Source organism: Muntiacus reevesi, chromosome 3, assembly GCF_963930625.1.
Source record: "Muntiacus reevesi chromosome 3, mMunRee1.1, whole genome shotgun sequence".
In the NCBI taxonomy this organism is placed as follows: domain Eukaryota; kingdom Metazoa; phylum Chordata; class Mammalia; order Artiodactyla; family Cervidae; genus Muntiacus; species Muntiacus reevesi.
This window is the reverse complement of record NC_089251.1, coordinates 239,843,496-239,860,900: the sequence shown is the minus strand read 5'-3', so window position 1 is coordinate 239,860,900 and position 17,405 is coordinate 239,843,496. Positions and strand designations below refer to the sequence as shown.

At 36.9% G+C, this 17,405-nt stretch overlaps 1 protein-coding gene and 1 non-coding gene across 2 annotated transcripts in view; both read right to left on the bottom strand.

Moving 5' to 3' along the window:
- Window positions 1-17,405, bottom strand: part of CSRNP3 (cysteine and serine rich nuclear protein 3) — a 74,091-nt gene that overhangs the window by 20,566 nt on the left and 36,120 nt on the right. The window lies entirely within an intron of this gene.
- On the bottom strand, window positions 11,341-11,447 carry LOC136165696 (U6 spliceosomal RNA). Its single transcript, XR_010662698.1, has one exon. It is a non-coding gene; the product is annotated as a U6 spliceosomal RNA (small nuclear RNA).

The window sequence follows — 17,405 nt, the reverse complement described above, 5'->3', positions numbered from 1 at the left end:
GCTAAGGAAGATGAACAAGGCTATGATTTGGGGCCACACTGCTTCTGGGAGATGTTAACGCTGCAGACTCCAAAGATGATTTTTATTTGTAAGACTGTATAAACAATGAAACAAAAGTAACTACAGGAGCACTTTGGATTTATATAAAAATATGCTTCTAAGGGAACAGAATGAACTTCCAAGTTCAGTTGTCTCATTTTCTCCTTGTAAAACCTTCAAGCCAAATAGAGAGATTGCTGTGATACATATCATTTTGAGGATTTATATATTCTATAAATACAAACCAGTAGTTTTTCCAGGCACTTTCTAAATGATTGGATATATTGGTGGAAAAGACAGATAGTGATCCCTGCCCACATGGAGCTTTCATTTCCAGTAATGAGAAACTCAGAATAAATAGACTCAAACAGAGTAAAAGAAATAAGACATTTGGGCAAGAATTTAGCTATCTCAACTTTTCCTCCTCGTTAATGCTTCACTTCTCCAAAAGAGATTGCCAGGGAGCGAATGCTTCCAATGTGTATGTCGTTTTTCCATTTATTTTTTTCTAGTTATTTATGTACATGTTCACAGCAACATACTTGTACTCCTGGCACTAGTGACAATTTTCAACTTAGATTTAAAAGCTCTGATCTGCTTCATAACTGTAGGTTTAAATCATCTCAAAACAAAGAAGAATTTGTCAAAATGTAAAAGATTTCACCACAGAAAGTAAAATTCAACCATCTGACCAGTAATTTGCTACCTGATCTGACAACCTTATCCATCACCACCTTACAGCAGGCTAGAGCCTCTGCTTTTTGGGTGATAACCTTGAACTTATTTTGCTCTTCATATCATAAAAATGATGCCCTGAAAATATTATCTTTTTAATGTACTCATTTAAAATAGTTACCATAACCACATCTGATAATTTTCTTACTTGTATTTTAGATAATTCATAGTACTCTACATGAATTTCCTTTAGAAATTTTTATTCAGATTTTATACCTGCATTTTTAGATTATAAAAGAATTCCATCTTTTGGATGAATCTACTGTACCATCCTTTCACAAAAAGCCATATTATACTTTCCCCAGAAAACTGTTAAGAGATGATTTTCCAAAGCTTGGAAGAAGACAACAGTGGCAGAGAGTAGGAACCCTTCACCTGGGCTCTTGGCATTTCTAACATTGTCAGAGTGCACATGGACTTATGCTTTTTCCTATCCACTACAGCTTATAATTCAAACGTGCTTATACTTGTTTCAGCACTTGCATATTGTAAGTAGCACATTAGAAACATGATCAAAAAGCCTATAGAATACCTTTAAAAGGAAGGTTTTGAGATGCTGTAAGATTAGTCTTATGAGGAATATTTTAAATGTGACTTTCCTAAACTTAGGAGGCACTCATGTCTCTCTTTTGATGATTGAACTGGAGCCCTAGAACAGTCCCTTATGGGCTATCTCTTGCCTCCAGAACCAGTTTGACTAACAATCACAGAATGAAGTTATCAAAAAAGAGTCTGTGTTTTTCAAATCTGAGAAAAACAGATTAAATCCCACATCTGCCATAGGGAATCTGAAACCTTGATGATACACCTACCTAGTAATCTGTGCCCTTTACAGAATAACTGAACTTAATGTTGTGTCTCTACAGAGTTCAGGGTTCATTTTACTACAGTGAGGTCAAGAGCAAGAAAAAAAAAAAAATGAAGGAGAAGGTGGCGTTCATTACTGCTTTGAAAAATAACTAGTCTGCTTTCATATGCAATGCTAATTTTTTGCTGCCTTCCAGCTCCTCTTCTTTTATCTCATTTAGTTACCATCCTGCAGCAGAAGTGTCTAAGTGCAGCAGTATTATTTGTCTTAACCAGGACACAGCTCTTGGGGCTACCATTATGGCTAGCACATCAGGGTGTACTGGTATTGGTGTAAAATCATCACATATTATGGAGATAATATTGATCCTTGTAAATTAAAGGAATAAACAGCACAGAGTAACCAGCATTAGTTATCTGCAGAAGCTACCCATCTTTAAAATGCTTTTAAAAATGAATGAAGAAGAGAGTTGAGAAATTAATTAACGATGCCAGGGTGAGAAAGTAAGTAGATAAAATAAGTTATACAAAACATTTATATAAAGAGTTCATGCTCAGAGTGGATTAAAAATGGAAGCCATTTGGGATTAGCAGATGCAAACTATTATATATAGAATGAATAAACAACAAAAATCCTACTATATAGCAGAGGGAGCTATATTCAATATCCTGTGATGAACCACAATGCAAAATAATATGAAAAAGAATATATATATATATTTATGTGTAACTGAATCACTTTGTTCTATAGCAGAAATAAACACAGCATTATAAATCAGCGATACTCCAATAAAATATATGTTTAAAAAATGGAAGCCAAAGATAAGAGTTGTACAGTGTGTTTTCAGGGCCATCCAGGGGAGCCAGTGCTCTGAGACACATATTCTGAATATTCTGATCCTACAGAGAAGATGAGTATATGAAAATATCAAAGCTGCCTCACATCAGGCTCTAAGAAAATGCAACCAACCTTGCTCCATTTCTACACACATAAACCAACCTGTTCATTCACATTGGAATACAATTTCAAAAGTCAACAAGACTATCTGATTGACTTGTCAATTCTATTCTTGCTGAAAATAATCAAATTTGCTTTCAGGATTATACTTTAGACATTTGTGAATGTGTATGTCATTGCATCTGAGATTGCTCTCCCTGTATGCACAGAGACCATCATGTGTCTGAGCCTGTAAAACTGAAGACAAGATTCTGGATCACTGATTCCACTATAGCGCAGTCACTCTGGGGCCAGTGCTTAAGGAGTTATTCAGCTACCCTCGTAATGCACATTTGGCTCTTCTAGTGTCAACAACTGTCAGCAAAGTCCAGATATAGGTGGAAAGGCAGACAACAGTAAATAGAACTATGTATTTTGACTCTGAAGTTGGCACATGGAGGTTGAGAGTTTTTGGTCCGGTCTGATGTTAAACATGGGGAAAATTGTGGAAAATATTAATTCTACCATTTGGGTCTGATGAAGTTAATAGTATACTTCTTTCTCCTACACAGTATGTTCAAAAGGAAAATACTAGATGATTTGTAAGTCAATATTGAGTTTATTTTTTCGGGGGGGGGGGGGAGCTTAGTAGAAGCAAAGTGAGATTGTTGAAATTATTGTTGAAATTAGTTTATCTTGGTAAATCCTGGGTAATAAAAACTTGTTTTCTTAAATCATACAGGCCAAGTTAATCAGGGCCTCTGAAAATATGTTGTTTCTCACCTTTTGAAGAACAAATCAAGATCATATCAGTTATGAAGTCATGAAACCTAACTTTCAAACAAAGACCCCAGTGTCACCAGAAAATATTTTGCATAGGAATTAACAATAACAGCTTAGATACTAAATCAACTTCCAATGGTTAAAGTTATTAAGATTTTTAAAAATATATGTCCTCAGTCTTTCCAAGTGACTTCTACAAATCTCCTGTGATCATATTTTCACATCTTCTCCAGCTTGACACAATTGTCAAGATTGGCCGCTCTTGATCACAGTGTCACACACATGGTATCAGATCTTAACCACAAGTAAGGAGTGAAATGGATCTAGCAACCAAGCAATTAGGAGTAGTTTCTTCGAAAATGAAGCAAGTTTGCTGTCAAAAGTAATTCTTCCTTGTTCTAATTGTTTCCTTTTATTCCCTTATGTCACATTCTCAAGTTTCTCAAATCTACTTACCATAATTGTATTTTTGTGGTTTTTTTTGTTTGTTTGTTTTTGTTATTTTGCTCAAGCAAGGTATTTAGGGAAGTAGTAAATTTTTCAAGTGGGAACAATTCCAAAAGATTAATAAAAGGAAATGTCTTAAGGCACGGGTAAATGAGAGGCAAATGAAAGTAAAGACTATTTGGGAGTATTTTCCTTCCAACTGTGAACAGAATTCAAATTACCTGAAGTATATAACACAAAGTGGTGGCCAAATTAATAGTATGTTATACTCAGGATGTTATTTTATATTTAGTGATGAAAGATATAGGGCCTCATTGGTGGCTCAAACAGTAAAGAATCTGCCTGTGATGCAGGAGACCCGGGTTCAATCCCTGGATTGGGAAGATCCCCTGGAGGAGGCATGGCAACCCACTCCCATATTCTTGCCTGGAGAATTCCATGGACAGAGGAGCCTGGTGGGCTACAGTCCATGGGGTCACAAAAAGTGGGACAGGACTGAGTGAATAACACTTGCACATCATGAAAGATATAACATGTGCAAAAACAATCATGAAAGAAAGACTTTTCCAAACACTGAATCTGTTAGAGGCAATACTGGGGTATTCCCAATGTTTTGTAACTGAAGTGCTTTGCATTTCCTAAAAGGCCATCAGAATGGAGACGAAGTGGGTAAAAGTGAGAAAATGTCAGGACCCATCAAATTAGGGACTTTTTTCTTTTACTATTGCCCTTATTTCTATGAAAGCAGCATTCAAAAACAAAAATCAAGGAAGGGCAGCTCCCACTTGAAGTGATGCTTACGATATCAAGTCCCAGCTTGTATCTGGTTCCCTATAGTATGAATGATAGCTCTAACTGCTTGTCAAACTGCAGCACATCTGTCTCTCCAGCCCCTAAATGCCATTCTTCCCCATCTCCAGCCAACCAACCAACTTATGTACTAGTAACGCAGCAAACCGACTGGAGAATGTAAAGTATGATAAACATACATAAGAACCAGTCAGCATTCTGACGTCAGTCCTTCTGTAGAAGAGAAATAGGTTTATAATTCACAGACAAGGTTAGGTAGTTTAACCATTTACCCCTAAGTATTTTCCATCCTAATAATAGGTTGAAAATTTTCACAATGGATTACCCTGAAGACTAATAACGTCTTTGGTGCACTGAAGCTTCTGAGTGGAAATAATTCAAGATGAAAACCTTTTGTTTAAATCGCTAGTTTTACAAAAACAAAACAAAAGAAAAAACTCTCTCACATAAGACTGTGATAATAAATTTTCTATCAAGACATGTACAAATACTGCATACGCATTTAAGCAAAAAATTCAACAAGAACAGAAACAATATAAAATGTTGACCCTTCGGGTCTGCCGACCAACGCTTTGTTTTGGATAATGAGCATGCGCATCACGTAGCCATCTATTCAGTCTGTCAGCTAGGTCCACACAAGCAAGCCAGAGACCCGTGTGCAGGGAAGCAGCTCTCTCCACAGCCCAGGCCGCTCAGCACACTGCAAGCTGAATTTGACATCAGAGAGGGTGGTTCAATAGTGTAATCATCTACTTGCAATTCTCTGCTTGGAAAAAAAATAAAGTTTATTGCCCAGGATTTTGATATATATTTAGAAAGCTGCAAATAAAAATTGAGAACTTCGACTTTCCAGCTTTGATGTCATAAATAATTATGATGATTAACTCACAAAGAGTGGTCATTTCTCAGAGCTACCTCTTTTTTTTCATACATTTGAATTTATTAAAATGCCCTCTGCACTTTCCCCCTGATTCTTGTGAGTAATCTAAAAGAATGGGGGGGGGGGGGTCATTTTATTCTCACACTTACTAGAAAAAAGGAATAAATGCTGTATTTTGAAGTTATAAATTTGAAATAAAAAAACTGAAAGAAATGAATAAGGACCTACTGTGTAGCACAGGGAATTCTACTCAGTATTCTGTAATAACCTATATGGGAAAAAAATCTGAAAAAGAATTGATATATGTTTATAACTGATTCACTTTGTTGTACACCTGTAGCTAATGCAACACTGTAAATCAACTATACTCCAATACAATTTTTTTTAATTGAAAGAACAAAAATTTTAAAAAGAAATCATGTTCTCTCTTATCTTTAATCTTTATAGTTGACTTAGCACTAACCCTTTCACTGCTTACATTAAACTGATGCCCACTGAAAATGCAATGTGACTTAGAAAGCCCTATCTATCAACATCAAATGCAATTAATACTGGGAATAGTGAACTGTTAAACTAAAACAAATTTAGATTAAACCACTGATTAAAATAATACCATTAACTGAACGATCAACCAAGTTTCACTCTAATTTTTCTTTTTCATCAATTCATCCATCAAATTTATAGTACTAGGCATCATGAATCTTGGGATTCTAATTCTATATTTGATATGAAGTCTTCCTTCTGGTCTTTATATGATAAATTGTGTGTTTATATAACATATCACTTAAATAAAGCTTATATATTAAAATCCTTTAGCTAAATCTGGACCCTGAATTCTGTTTAGTTCTGTCTCAAACAACTGAAAGTTCAGAAATTTTTTCCCCATTCCATATATTCAACTGGCCATCTGACTTTATTTCTAGTGAGAACAATTTCATAGAAATTGATCAACGTTATCACCACTTTTCTCTGTTAATAGTATGTATTTTCCTTTAGATAACATAATCATTTTCCAGAGAATCTAAGATTTCTACAGAGCTGATATTAACATTTATACATGGAACATTGATTATTATTGAGGTCTTTGTCGTCTCATTTTTAAAGAATGCTTCTTTATTGTAAGCATACCATATCACTAATGAATTAGAGAAAGTATTATTATCCTATCCTCATACTTGGAAAATAATAAATTGTTAGATAATGTACTTAATTCAAAATCTGAATTCTGAATTTGCTGATCTCCATTATACAGATTAAATTAAGGGGCACCTGCATTTTTCAGTCCCTCTGTCAGTATTTTCAGAATTATGTTTACCTCAGGAATATTATCAGAAATATTACCTTTGTAAAAAACCTTAAGAATCACAGATGGAAAGCATTACATATGCAGACTACTATTTTGGTGATGCTGTTAAACCAAACAGAAAGTGTGTTCCTTTATTATCAGTGAGAAAATAAATGCCACCTACATCCCAGCTTGTTTCCTTAATCTCTCATGTGTGCAATTAAACTCTAAAACTACATGCTTAAGAAATACATTTCACTGTTATTAAAGTAACAGCTATTTCCAAAATATATAAACTCTCATTTTATTAAAATCTCAACATGGATACAATCTTAGGACCATATCGTTTTTTACCCGGAAAAAAAGGTAGTCGTCACTAAACATAAATATTCGCAGTGCTGGCTGCAGTCCAAGTTGTAAGCACTTTCCTCTGCTGTCTCAGCAATTCTCCTGATGTCAAAGACACATTAAAATAAATGGGAACCATATGGCTCCTCAGCAGAATACCCGCGCTCTTACAACCGAGAGGGCAATGCAATTCATTACCACCATCTGAGAAATATTTGGGGGACATGGAATATCTCAATGCAAAATAAAGCTGCATGAGGCAGGCCATTTGATTAAAATGCTCACACAATGACAGAAGGAGATATTTGCTATTCTTTGGCTCTACTAACCTGTTTTGCTGCTTTTTACATTTTCTCAGTACCACCATGAGCCTCCTCTGTTAGAAGGATTAAACAGCACTTCCCACCTGCTCAATGACTTCCCCACACTGTATCTCATCTGGCTCAACAATGTAGCCCCATCAAGCCTAATATATCATGATAATCCAGGTCAGAGCATCACTGAACAACAATAACAACAAAATGAAACAAAATCCTCAAAAATAACAAGAGCAACTAAGATCAAGTCATTCTGGAGAGGACTGGGTCAAAGGTAATGCACTTGAACTTTGAACTTTGCTAAGAATGAGGAAATTTGGAAGCACATTTCTTTTTTATATCCTTAACCTAAAAAGCCTTTACTACATTCACCCCAAACAAAAATCGAAATCATTAAAAAAACATAAAAGGAAGAAATTCATCAATGCTGTATTACTGGCTCCATATGTCAGACATTCTAAATTTAAAAAAGAGATCTAGGGCTGCAGAGTTGGGATTAAAACGGAGTCTGGGAAGGCAGCTGGGAGTGGGGCAGCTGGGGTTACTGTGGTACCTTCTGTTTCCTGGCTGTCAACGAAAGATTTGGGAGGGCTGTAAACATCAAAAAGAAAGAAAGAAAAACAAAAGAAAAACTTCATGATTTTTCTACAAAAATAGTCTTTTGTTGATTGAGCATATGCTTCAACTTCTCATAATCCTCTCATTGTCTGTTTTAACACTTTTAAAAACTATAAATAAGAAAACCACTTAAAGTATCATGTCTGGCATAAAATTACCACCCAATGTCTACTATTAATAGAAAAATTAGTTGAGATTCAGTTCAAATGTCAACTTTAAGAAGCCTTTCATAGAATCTCTAATATGTGGTATGTGCTCTTTCTACACATTTCCAGAACACCCCTGACTTGGTACAGAAAATATGAATGTGTGTTTCTCCTCCACTGCCTGGTAAACACCCAGTGGGCAAGGAGTTCATTTTGCTCCCTTCAGAACCCTCAGGTTACAGCACACAGCCAGGCACTGAGGACTCGCTTGATAAATGTTTGTGTAACCAAATTAGATGAATGAATAACTGAGCTATGAGGTACATATGTAAACGTATACATTTCCTGAAAACATTTTCCTTAATTTTAAATGATAAGGTGACATTTGACAGTTTTCCCCTAAAGCCTCATGGTCAGTGTCTTCCTTCCTCCCTAGTTTCTAGTCACTTTATTTTCTGAAGGTACCCTTCAATAGAAAACATACTGAAGAGAGGACACATTGCCTTCATGGCTTCAGGGTACACATAACTTTTGTATTACAAACCATTTGAAATATGCTATATTTTCCATTTCAATAGATCTGACATAAAAAACTCCCCAAAACAAAAATCGCTGGCACCATAATAAACCTCTAAATAATCCATTAATAATGAGCTGGTAAACCCATCTCTAAAAAGCAAGTAGCTGGTAGGGGAGTTACCTGAACATTATAAAACAGTTTTGAAAGAGAAATCCTGCTGATAAAGCATCACTAATTGGTACTGACCTCTAGCAAAAACAAGACTGAAATTTGTGCCTTTAGCAGTTCACTAGTGATAGATCTAAAAAACAATTCTGTCTCTTGGTATTTAAATTATCTTTGCCTTAGCATCATGACTATCCTGTAAAAATAAAATCATATCACACAAGATTTATTAATTTCCTATGGAATTTTATGATATGCAGTCATGTTCTAAGACATCTAATTTTCCTCTTTTTGTGGTTGGTGGAAATGAAAGTAAAAGCCATGGTTGTTGAGTTCCTGAGACAAATTGCAGAAGCAAGCAAGGAGAATTTTGAATTTTTTTTGAAATACAAGAGCCAGACAGACAGAACTGATACAATATAGGCTACTATGTAATTTGAGAGAAGGCAGCTATTTATCTTGTCTGGGACAATTTTACCCTGCAACTAAGGAGTTGTCCTCTTAATATGTCGCAGATGGGGGCAAAAACATGAGTTTCTGGGTCAGAAACAAACTATTTCATTATTCACAGTACAAGAAGCAGAAGGAGCATCTTGTTTCTGTTGGTACTCCCTGTTCACCAGATTCTACAGGGGCAAGGTGGTGGAGCCAAATAGATGCTGCACACACAGTACGTTTGCATTGTACCAAAAGCATGAGTTTGGGAATCCACTGTTTTTCTTAGCAAGCAGTAAGCAAACCTGTTGTTCATTGGGAAGGAGACATTACCTCACCCTTCAGGGTGGTGGTGGTTTAGTTGCTAAGTCGTGTCCAACTCTTGCAATACCATGGTCTGTAGCCTGCCAGGCTCCTCTGTCCATGGGATTTCTCAGGCAAGAATACTGGAGTGGGTTGCCATTTCCTACTCCAGAGAATCTTTCTGACCCAGGGATCGAACTCAAGTCTCCTGCATTGCAGGCAGATTCTTTACCACTGAGCTACCAGGATCTCTTTGTAGCTCACAGATATTTCCCTTTGAAAACATCTTGCCAAAGGAGAGAATCAGCCCAAAGTTCTTGGGAATGTATTTGGCAGTTCCCAGGAGCGGGCCTGGTTATGATTTGATATCACATCTATGGGGCAAATTGGGGGATAAAGGTGTCCATTGATATCCATGGGAAATTGATTCCAGGATCCCCATGGAACCAAAGTCTGTAGATACTCAAGTCCCTTAAGTAAAGCAATATAATATTTGCACATAACCTATGTACATCCTCCTGTATACTTTAAATGATCTCAAGATTTCTTATAATACCTTGCTGTTCAGTTGCCAAGTTGTGTTTGACTCTGCGACCCCATGGATTGCAGCATGCCGAGCGTCCCTGTCCTTCACTCTCTCGGAATTTGCTCAAACTCCCGCCCATTCAGTCAGTGATGCCATCCAACCATCTCATCCTATGTTGTCCCCTTCTCTTCCTGCCCTCAATCTTTCCCAGCATCACAATGTAAATACTATGTAGATTATTGCAAATATAATGTAAATATTATGTAAATAGTTGCCAGAGCACAGCAAATTCATGTTTCTCTTTTTAAACTTTCTGGAATTTTTTCTGAATATTTTGAATCATTTGTTGGTTGAATCCGCAGATGCAGAATCCACGGATATGGGGGGTCAACTGTGCATCCACATATACTCTCAGGTACGTCAGGATGTATAAAAACAGTTCCCCTTTTGGGATCTATGTTTTCCCTTTTCTATGCTACTCATATGACATATGGGTTGTTACAGGAAATATTTTTTCCAAAGCTAAATGTGACTTTGGGCTATAAAGGAGAGACGAAGGTATAAAAAGGTTTCCTTTCCTTCTACATTTTAGGATTTTCTATTCCTTGGGATGGAAGAGAAAAAAATGAGCAGAATGAGTATACGGAGTTTCATAAAAGCAGAATTCAACCCTGTCTATCTTCAAGAGCATCACTTCTCAATGATTTCTATGTTTCTTTTACATCTGGAGTGAGCTCAAACTTGGATCCTTGGTTCTCAGCATTCTCCACTAACCAGTTCCCTGACCTCCTCTCATGTATATATGGTCTTCAATGTCTCTAAGGTTTTCTTTTTAGTTAAAAAAAAATGTTTTTACTGGAGTATAGTTTCTTTACAATGTTGTGTTAGCTTCTGCTCTACAGCAAAGTGAACCAGTTATATATGTATACATATCCACTCTTCTTTGGATTTCTTCCCCATTTAGGTCACCACAGAACACTGAGTAGTTTCCTGTGCTAAAAAGTGGGTTCTCATTAGTTATCTAGTTCATAGGTTGTTGTTGTCTGTTGCTAAGTCCTATCCGATTCTGCGATCCTATGAACTGTAGTGTGCCAGGCTTCCCTGTCCTTCACTTTCTCCCCGAGTCTGCTCAAATTCATGTCCATTGAATCAGTGATGTCATCCAACCATCTCATCTTCTGTCACCCCCTTCTCCTCCTGCCCTCATTTCATACATAGTAGTGTATATATGTAAAAAAAAAAAGTCTGGAACACTTCACAAATTTGCATGTCATCCTTGAGCAGGGACCAGGCTTATCTTCTCTGGATTATTCCAATTTTAGTAAAAGTGATGCTGAAGCCAGCACTCTAAATTCAAGTTTTAAGCGACTTTCACAAGCAAAGCATTCATCTCCAGCCCCTGCCAGGGACCAATTCGCTCACCAAAGGGAATTGGTAGTGGGAGACGGCATAAGGAAAAAAGTGAGAAGCAGAATCAATTTGAGGTCGACCCTGCCTTGACACCCCCAGACTTCTGGTCTTTGATCAAGGATTCAGTAGGGATAACACAGGATGTTTTTTGAGTACTTGAATAATCTTGAGAGAGTTAAGGGACTATTATTGTTCCCAGATGGTAATGGATATAATTACTTTCCTTGGACAGAAGTTACCCTCTTTTCTACAGCAAGCCATTGAAACTGAGAAAGACTAGAGAAGGCCATAGGTAGCGTTGAGCAAAGAACTCTTCGGGGAGGAGAGGTCTGGGTACAAGGATCCAGGGGCGGCTTAGGGGCATTAGGAAAAGATAAACAAGACTTGGTGAATCACTGCTGTGATCCAGTTTAAAGTTTCATGCAATCTATTACTACAAACCACTGCTACACATTTTGACAATCTATACATAAAGTAAGGATATTTGTACATAGGCCAGTTTTAATGGTAGAGGTATGTAATCACAAAGTTTGAAAACTTACTAGTACACAAGTGTTGAAGCTGTAAAACTAGTAATGATAATTGGATAATTTAAAAATACTGCTTCTATTGATGAAGTTTTATTTGTGTGTTGACCATGTGCCAAGGCCTTTCTAAGAACTTCATAGGTATTAATTCATTGAATCTTCATACCAATACAAGCATTGTTGGAATAGTAGACTGTTCAATTTTATAAATGAAACTGAGGTGCAGAGAGGTGAAGCGATTTACCAAAACCTCACAGCCAGTAGCAGAGCAGCCTGATGTGAATGCAGACAGCATCAGTCCAAGGCTCAAGCTGTTAATCTTAACAATCTCCTACACATTCTTAGTTCCGGAATGGGCTAAGACTCTTTTTTCTCCCTTCTTATATTCCATGGCGTAAGTATGTTTGTCAGATCAGACTTTAGTCACGGATTGGCATCCATAAAAATAAAGAGGGCTTATGCAAAGGTATGGGCTTCCTTTGTGGCTCAGCTGGTAAAGAATCCGCCTGCAATGGGGGAGACCTGGGTTCGATCCCTGGGTTGGGAATATCCCCTGGAGAAGGGAAAGGTTACCCACTCCAGTATTCTGACCTGGAGAATTCCTTGGACTGTATAGTCCATGGGGTTGCAAAGAGTCGGACACGACTGAGCAACTTTCACTTTCACTTTCATATTCCATGAAAATCAGCTTTCAGGACTCAGAAAGAAAACCTCTAATTATAGCAATGAAAATCTAGCTGCATTATTAAGAAAACAGGAAGAGAGAAAGCAAGTTGCTTTTGTTTTAGAAGCAGTTAGAAGCAACATAGGTAGTAAACTGTTGTAAGCCTCTGCTGTTTTATCACCAGAATGCTAGGGGCCTGGAGCTATAAATCCTAATGACACAGGCTTTAAAGTCAGACACACCAGTAGGCTCATTGCTAACTTAGGTCAGTGACTAAACCCCTGCTTCTTTATCTCAAATTTCCTAGGGCTGTTGTGAATGGAGGTTATAAACATGAACCCTGAAGCCAAAGCACTCAGTTCAAATCCCAGGTCTGCCATTTGCTTGTGGTGTGACCTTGTACAAGTTACTTACTCCCTCTATGACTCATGTATTAATATAAAATAGTTTTACTAATAAAACCCACTGTATAGTGTTATTACAAGGATTAAACAAATTAATATTTGTTAAGCATTAAAGCTTGGTGCATAGTAAGTACTATGCAAGTGTTTGTTAAATAAAAATAAAGAAATCAATAAATCATTAATATAATTTGAATTGACATAAATCATTTATATAGAGCAGTAGAGTATGTGAAATGGAGAGATCAATATGTGTTAACTATTCACTGGCAGGGACTAGTCCCATATGACAAGTGTTTTACAATGAAAATGCTCTATTCTGTAATTTTAAGTGTACAATATTCTGGACTTTACTTTTTTTTTCATTTTTGGTACATTTCTGTCATTGAGTATCTGACATATATATACACCTAATATAGCTGACATATATATTTCGGGAATTACACAAGGTCCTAGGGTTGTAGCTGAATAAGAGAGAAAAGGTACCCCAAATGAGGTTTAGTCTAAGGAAGTTGTTTTAGTCTTGATTTTATGGAGGAGAAAAAAGGGGCCCAGAGTGGTTCTCAGCCAAGGTCACCAGCTAGTCGATGAGACGCATGTTCTACTCTGGCTTCATGCTGGCGCCTTTTGCATTTCCCTGTTCTGCTCTTTTTCCTCAGGTGTCAGCATACATGCTTCACCATTCTCAGTTTTGCTCTTTCCGTGTCGTGGGTACTGCAAATCCTGTCTCTACTTCAAAATTATAGGATTTAAGTAACACTTTTCTTTTGCCTTCACCAAGAATTGATTTACATTTATCAGTCTATTCATTTTGTTACCCACCCATATTTATCACCATTAACCTGGGGCCAGATCACTAAGATAATGAAGATACACAGTGATTTCTCATTATTCATAGATTCTGGATTTGTGAATTCGCCTTCTTGTTGAAACTTATTTGTAACCTCCAATCAATACTTATGGTACTTTCATGATCATTCACAGACATGCCCAGAGCAGTGCAAACTCTTGAGTAGCCTCACGTTCTCAGCTGAGGCTGAACAAGTTGATGCTTGAATCTGTGTCAGCTGTCCTGTTATAAACCAGCATCCTTCACATGGTATGTTTTATGTCACAGGATATGTACTTTGGGGCTTTTTGTTGGTCAGTTTGCTGTTTGAAATGTCCCCAAGCATAGTGCTGAAATGTCCAGTGTCCCTAAGTGCAAGGCTGTGATGTCGTGCTAGATAAGCTTTGTATGGGCATGTGTCACTGTGCTGTTGACTATGAGTTTAATGTTAATCAATCAAGAATAAAAATTAGGTTAGCTTCCCTGGTAGCTCAGATGGTAAAGAATCTGCCTGCAATGCAGGAAACTCGAGTTCAATCCCTGGGTTGAGAAGATTCCCCCAGAGAAAGGAGTGGCAACCCATTCTAGTATTCTTGGCTGGGAAAGAAAAGCCTGGTGGGCTACAGTCCATGGAGCCGCAGGATTGGACACAACTCAGCCACTAACATTACCACTACTACCTTGAAACAGAAACACACTAAACAAAGTATGTATTGATGGGTGGATGAAAACATGACCACAGGCTCCCAGAAACCTAACCCTATATTTCCTAGGAACAGAGGTTCAGTATTTGCTAATTTATTGTTTGCTGCAACTTTATACAACACAACTACTAGGAATAATGAGAATTAGCAGTACTTTTTCTCTGTTCATGGGCCATTTTTCTAACAATTGACAGCTGAGCAAAGTTAATAGAAAAGTGACAAAAAGTGGCACTTAAGTGATTAAAATATATAAAAACTGTTCAAACTCACAAATAATCAAACAAGTAAAAATCAAAACAATAACAAAATACATTTTTTTCTGATTTAATTAGTAAATAATGCAAAATTGGAATAATCTTAAGTGTGGCAATAGTACAAAGAGATAAGCATTTTCTATACTACTGATTGGTATATAAATTATTACAACATTTTCAGAAGGCAAGTTCTCAATGTATATACCAAGAACCTCAGAAAAGGTTTATCTTTTTTTGTTTTTTCAATAAAAATAATTCTGGATCTAGGAATTGACCTCAAGGATATAGTAATCAGAAGTTTTAAAAATTATGTGTCCAAACATGTTCATTAAGTTATGTATAATAATGAAAAACTGAAAACCACCTAAATGGTCAACATTGTAGAAATGGTTGAGTTAAAATAAAGCTTTGTCTATTTGAAGGGATAGTTCTGTAGCCAATAAAATTAATAAGATTTTGCAGATATTTTAATAATACTGGAAAATGCCTGGTACAATGTTCAGTATTAAAAATAGATTAGAAAAACATGTTTAACAATATCTAACAGCTATATAATAACACACAAAAGAAATACTGCCGGGAGCCAACACACGAGACCCTACCCCTAAAAAGGCCAGAAGGGAGAAAACCTGATGGGCAAGGCGGATCAGGTTTTCAGGGGTTTCGAAAAAGTCACCTCACAAGACCCTACCCCACAGGCCGTAAGGGAGAAAACCTGACGGGCAAGGCGGATCAGGTTTTCAGGGGTTTTCGAAAAGGCCAGCTCACGAGATCCCACCCATGATAAGATCACAAGGAGAAAGCCTGATAGGCAAGGCAGATCAGGTTTTCAGGGATTTCAAAAAGCTGCCCCCGGCTCTCACTTTAAAGATGATATCTGTCTTTCTGATGCCTGCTTCAATGGAATACTCCCTAATTTCTCTGCCACAGGCAGGAGGGCCTTCCCCGATCTCTTACCAAATAAGAATCAATTTAGAACTTTAATCAATAAGTTTCCCAGGTGGTGGTATTTTATGAGATTATTCAGGGTGAAAGGAGTGTTTTAATTTAAACTCCTTTGCTGGTAGTTTGTTAGCCAAATGCATTTATGCACTTGGTACTAATATGCATGATTGCTTATAATATCCTAATCATAAAATAGCATAAAAAACCTGATTATATAAAAGCCCTAATAGATATAGAGCCCTTTAAGGGGTAAAGGAGTCCTATTAGAAAACATAAGAAAAATTATTCTATAGGTGGCTATTGGGTTGTGATTTGCTTGCTGTGTTTTTCTTGCTGTATTTTTGCCTTTAATGTGCTAAGGTTGTATTATAAAAACCTTTGTTAATATAGTTGAAGATCTAGAGAAATAAGAACTTAGCCCTAGTGTGGTAACAATGAGATGGTTGTTAATTGTCAGTCAGGAGTGCTAGGCAGAAGCTGCCTCACCAAAGTCGCAGAGTCAGTATGGGGTAAACTTCTTAGATAAATGCAACTGACAACTTTTGCAGAAAGATTAATTTTTGTAAGAATATAATTCTACTCTGTACTATTTCCCTATGACACTGTTACCTTTCAGTTAAGGTCACCAGAGAAACAGGAAATAGGTTTACATTCACCTGACTTGCATAAAATGTTAATAGGCCCCCAGGCCAGAAAATAATGTACAAGACCCTCATAAACAAAGAAGTAGGCAGAAAACACCCTGGGTTTGTGAAGGACAAGCTGACGTAATGTTAAACTATCTTCCCCTTAGTAATGTACTAACTTAGGGTATAAAAGCTACGGTAAAAAATAAAGCATTGCCAGACTCTTCCAGATTCTCTGCACCCCCGTCTGGTCATTCTGTCTCTCTCTCTCTCTCTCTCTCTTTCTCTCTCCTCTCCCTCTCCCTCGCAGACTTGGCCCTATCAAGGCTAGTCTCACGTGTCTTCTCTCTCTCGCTGATGCCATTCATCCTGAGGGTACCCCCTGGATCCTGCCGAGGCTGCACCCCGGCAAAATACTGAGAAAATATACCACAATGTTAATATCGATCATCTTGGAGTGATAGTATTACAGTTCCACAAAATCCATTTCTTTACAGTTTTGAATTTTCCAACTTTTCTACAGTGAATGCCACAAAAAGCAGAAAACTTATAGACAGAAATTCTCCATTTTGTACTTTAAGATCATTCTATAGCTTTTGAATGTAAGACAATAAAATTGTTTAATGCATTCATGAAGTGACATTACTATAAATGAGTCATCTTATACTCTAGCATTTATGACCATATGTTCCATATTTTCAAAATTCCATTAAACATAACCACAAGTCCTTATATATATATAGATTCCATAGAGTATGTTTAAGAACCTAAACTACTCCAAAATGGTTATGAATGTGTCATTCCTTATATACCTCATCACAACCAGCTAAGTACTAATTCAGAGACAATGAGGATGAACCTAGAAATATGTTAATAACTTCATCTCCATTAGCATGCCAGGTATACAATTAGTCTGTTCTTTTTTCATGGGACATCCTCACAAT